This window comes from Schistocerca americana, chromosome 3 (genome assembly GCF_021461395.2).
Source record: "Schistocerca americana isolate TAMUIC-IGC-003095 chromosome 3, iqSchAmer2.1, whole genome shotgun sequence".
Classification (NCBI taxonomy): domain Eukaryota; kingdom Metazoa; phylum Arthropoda; class Insecta; order Orthoptera; family Acrididae; genus Schistocerca; species Schistocerca americana.
In genome coordinates, this window is record NC_060121.1 from 596,457,051 (window position 1) to 596,462,216 (window position 5,166).

Consider the following 5,166-nt stretch of genomic DNA (forward strand, 5'->3'; position numbering starts at 1 on the left):
GCACAGCTGCCGGCCGGCGAGTCCGCTAGGCCATCTGTGATGACAACACTGCCTGGAACTTACGCCGCCGTGGCACGTGCACGGCCGAGTGCTTCCTCAGCCCCTGAATCGTGTAAAAATACAAGTATTCCAGACACTGAAATTCCGATGGCCGTCAGTGCCATCACAGCTAACGACCTACAAGAGTCCCGCCAATCTACAGAAACGGTTGAAATTCCACCGAAACAGGCACCTGAAACTGTAAAGGAGGCAGATCCGCCGGTAGTTGAAGACCGACACACCTTGCAGGAAAGTGAAGCTAACTTGGATACTGAAAAAAGTCCGTCGAGACGCAATACTCCAAAGAAAAATAAGAAACGCCGGCTGGCGCGCAAAGGTGCAGAGGAGACAGCTCCCACAGTCCGACAAAAAGCAAAGGAAACAGGTAGTAGCTTAAGCCAACAGATGGCTCGCAACACAAAGAAAGCATCCACCCACCCTCAATAAACGAGTCACTCTCCTGAAGATTCACTCGTCCCACCCACGATGACAACGTCAACCAGCTGGGCAGACGAAAGCGATCATAACAATGCGTATGAAGAAATGACAGAAGTTTCAGAAACTAAAACAGACTGTACACCAGCCCCAAAGGTGGCTGATTTCCTCAACGAAGACGTCTCCGTGAACGAACTTTCTAAAGAACAAGGACACACCACTGAAACATTTGCTACAGGTGAATATTATTAAAATGAGTTTTAAAGCTGATGCTTGTGAGACAAAACGGAAGAATGTTGTTTAAAGTTTGATCAAGTAGAACGAACAATGTCTGACATACAAGCGTACAAGATCGCTACAGTAAACCTTAATAAGATTCATTGTTCCTTTAAATTACAGAACTTAAAAGATTTTATATATGCGTCTGACAGTGACATTATCCTTTTACAAGAAGTGACAGATATTGAGATCGGTAACGTACCTGGCTTCAACGCCATATAAACCCAGGGCATGGAACGGAAATGGGCACAGCTCTGCTCACAAAGGAGGGCACAGTAGTCCAAGATGTGGTAAAACTACCAAACAGTAAAGGCGTAGAGGCCACAATAAACAAAATACGATCCAGTAACGTACATGCCCCTTCAGGATCCAGCACCAGGCACCGCAAAGAGGAGTTCTTTAAAGAAAAAGTTGTCCCACTGTTTGGAACTCGATATGAACACCTTATCCTGGGAGGAGATTTTAACTCCGTATAGTTAATGACGTATAGTTAATGACTTAAGACTAATAGACTCATGGGAGCATATGCACAGTGCAATCCCTGGCTTCACCCACACCACAAGTCACTCGCCGAGCCGTCTGTACAGGATATATGTAACTCACAATTTGAAACACCACATTTTGCAGTCCGAAGTGTGGCCTACCGTTTTTTCAGATCATGCTGCGTACATATGCACAATCAATCTGATAAAACAAGGGACCTACCGAGGTAGAGGCACATGGAAGCTCAACGTGTCACATCTGGAAGACCATGCTTGTCAGGAGGCATTTTACAAGGTATGGAAAGAGTGTGAAAGCAAATTTAGCTCCTACAACTCTGGCACTGGCTGGTGACTGAAACATGACAAACCTAAAATACGGAGGTTTTTCATAAATTACTCAAAGACAAAAACTTTTGGTACAAATCAACTATAGAATTCTACTTTCAGTGTCTAAGGGATTTGTACAAGTCCGATGCAACAGTTGTGGACAACTAAGAAAGAATTAACAAAAATAAGGCAAAAATTCTGGCACTTCGGCGTAAACAACTGGAAGGCTACCAAATAAGGTCGCGTGCCTAGAATATAGCACAGCACGAGGTCACTTCCATTTATCATGTCATTCGTAAAAGCAAAAGGGCGTCTCGCAAGATATTCTCTGAAATAACAACTGATGATGGAAGGAAGCTGACGAAGCAAAGAGAGATTAAAGAGGCAATCGTGCAGCATTTTGAATCCTTAATGTCTAGTCAACCAGTTGACGAACCACTTCAAGACGAGTTATTGATTAACCTCCAGGGCAAAGTATGCCACTCGGAAGCACAAACTCTCATCTCGGAAGTGACTGAAGAGGATGTCGAAGAAGCTACATTTGGAAGCATGAAAAATAAGGCTCCAGGGGCAGACGGAATTCCGGCAGAATTTTATCGCAAATTCAGTGGCCTCGTAAAAGCCAAGTTAACTCTCATCTGCAACGAACTACTAAACATCAACTACTAAACATCAATGACATCCCGAAAGAATTTCGTGAGGGACTCGTAGCGTTAGTGCCAAAAACCACCAACACGAAAACTGTAATCGCTCTGAGGCCAATTACGCTTTTAAACAGCGATTACAAAATCTTTGGCCGCATCCTCGCTCGCAGGTTGAAAACCACAATGACCAGCGTCACTGGCCCTTATCAAACAAGTGTGGGCAAAGATTGGAGAATTCTCCCGACCCTTTGTGATTACAGGGACCTAATCTCAACGGCCGACGTCTGCAAAATAAAATATGCACTCATCTCACTCGACTTTGATAAAGCCTTCGACAAGGTAAATCATCGTTTTCTCCTTCGGACCATGGGCGCAATGGGCTTCCCACCTAGATTCATTTCAGTAGTAAGAAATACATTAAGAAACAACTCAGCCAGATTTGTCATCAATGGACACATTAGCCGCCCATTGACGTCACCAGCTCCATTAGGCATGGGTGTCCAATGTCAATGGCACTCTTCGCCATCGCCATCGAACCCCTGCTTGCCTCCCTTATGAAACATCTACAAGGGCTACAAATACATGAAGAAAAGATCGTGTGCAAGGCGTACGCTGATGATGTTGGCTTCCTAGTCGTGAATGGCACTGAAGTAGAGAGCGCACTACAAACAGTAACAAAATATGAACAGGCATCTGGTGCATAGAACAAAGTCGGGGATTTTCAACATCGGCCGTGGAATTGGGACGCAAATGCAGGGTCTGTTACGTGAGCTTGTAACCATGAAATGTCTCGGCATAGATTTTAAAAGAAGTATCAAACACACTATTGCTGCGAATTATCGAAAATTACTTAACAGTATACGCGCCTCTGTACAAGCACATAGTATTAGGAAACTCGATGAACTTCAGAAAATAACAGTGGTAAATTTATATGTCACATCCAAAGCTAATTACGTAGCACAAGTTCTGCCACCACCTGCGACTTTGTCGAAAAGTATCGCATCTGCACTAGGACATTTTGTCAACCGCGGACGTATTTTCAAAGTCAACTATGACATCCTGATGCTCCCTACGAAATGTGGTGGGTTAAATCTCACCGATATCAGCAAAAAAGCGCAAGCCTTATACCTTTCAACCACATACAAACAATGGAAAGAACCACGTGGCACCCTTGCTGCACATTTGTTAAATGAAATAGCTCCTGCTGATATCAGTGTACCCATAAATGTCCAACACATACCCAACGAACTATACCACTTGAAATACTTTATAGTGGAATACAGCTACATACAGGCAAGGATCCCTGAAAAAGACATCATGAAAGTGAAAGAACTTTACAATAACTTGGTGAAAGACAAACCCAGAAACGACGTAGAAGAAAACTATCCTTGTTATAACTGGGAAACAATATGGGAAAATATTCACTGCCGGAACCTGCCAACGTATGCCAGATCGACCTGGTACTTTGCTGTAAACAGGAAACGACAAATTCTAAACTTCACTCTATTCGATTGGCTGAGTCACCGCTGTGTACATTATGTAATATACCAGATACCGAAGAGCATAGATTGTTGTGTGACAAGGTAAAAGACATATGGCTCTACATAAGACAAAAGATAGCGAGCGCAGCAGAACTACGCCCAGTGCCATTACGCCTGCTGAATTTTTAAACCCTGACAGTATACCTTACCCTGAAACAAAACGAAACGCAATCAACTGGTTGAAAGGCCAAACGATGCATTACATCCTAACAAAAGAATCAAGCAATAGGGAGGACTTCTGGGTATACCTTACAACTGAGCACCACAAGTTGATGTATACTACAAAATTCAAAGCAAATTACGGAAATTTTTTAACTAAAACAGTACTGTAACCAATAGAAGTACGTAATTTACATTATCCATCCAAGCATTTCGTATATTAGACGAATGTTTTGTGGTACAAGGTAGTACTTCACGTAGCAGGAGGAGGATTTCCAACAGCAAGTAATCAGACAAGATCATCAATATAGACCAGTTAAGCCTATATGTTTATATTTCTTTGTTTTGCGGGAAGCATACGACACAGTGATGAAACTGGTATATACCCTTCAAAAAAGAAAAAGTCGGTAGAGCGTTAGGCTTTTAACCTAAGGGTCCAGGGTTCAAGTACCTGTCCGGGCGGAAATTTTAATACTTTGATAGCGATTCCTCTGGTAGCGGTGGAAACACTACGGAAAAGAATGCAGCTACGCCGTTTTCTGACACCACAGTGCTTTAAACGGTAGCAGTTGTATGTGTCGGGAGAACCTTGCGCTACGGGCAGTCGGGGCCGAGTGGTTAAGGCGTCTCACTAGAAATCAGATTCCCACTGGGAGCATAGGTTCGAATCCTACCGGCTGCGTGCGATTTTGCGTAAAGAGAAGCAAAAATTTTCACACACATGTGACATGCGGGTGGAAACCAATGACGCCATTCTCAACAAGACGAAAACTTCCTTATAAGAATACTGAGTTTCGAGACGGCCGCTGCTTCCTGTGGCCATCATGACTGGATTGTGGACGTTGTTGGTATAACTTCTGACCAAGTACATACAGCTTATTACGATTTGGAACAATATTGTGTCTACGTATAGCTTCTGACTCCTGTTGTCATGGAGCGCCTGCTGCTGAAGTCTGGAGGACCAATCGATTTCCTTCACCGTGATGGCATTGTAAGTACAGTTACGATGTCTACCGCTGACATTGAATTTAAGAATGTCCGTGTCTTCAATCTTCCACCGGAAGTTGAAAACTGTTTTCTAAAGGATATCTTGTCTAAATATGGTGACGTCAGAGGTATTCGTAATGAAATGTGGTTTAGCCAGAACAGGCTTCAGTGTTGCAGCGGGGTTAGATCTGTGGAGATGCGGGTTAAGAAGAACATTCTGTATCAAATAATGATGTGAGGGTATAAGGCTCAGATATCTTATTCTGGTCAGGT

General features: G+C 43.4%; 1 non-coding gene across 1 annotated transcript; it reads left to right on the forward strand.

Annotated features, from left to right (window-relative positions):
• Positions 1 to 4,506: 4,506 nt before the first annotated feature.
• On the forward strand, positions 4,507 to 4,588 carry Trnas-aga. Its single transcript has one exon. It is a non-coding gene; the product is annotated as a tRNA-Ser (tRNA).
• The last annotated feature ends 578 nt before the right edge of the window (positions 4,589 to 5,166 follow it).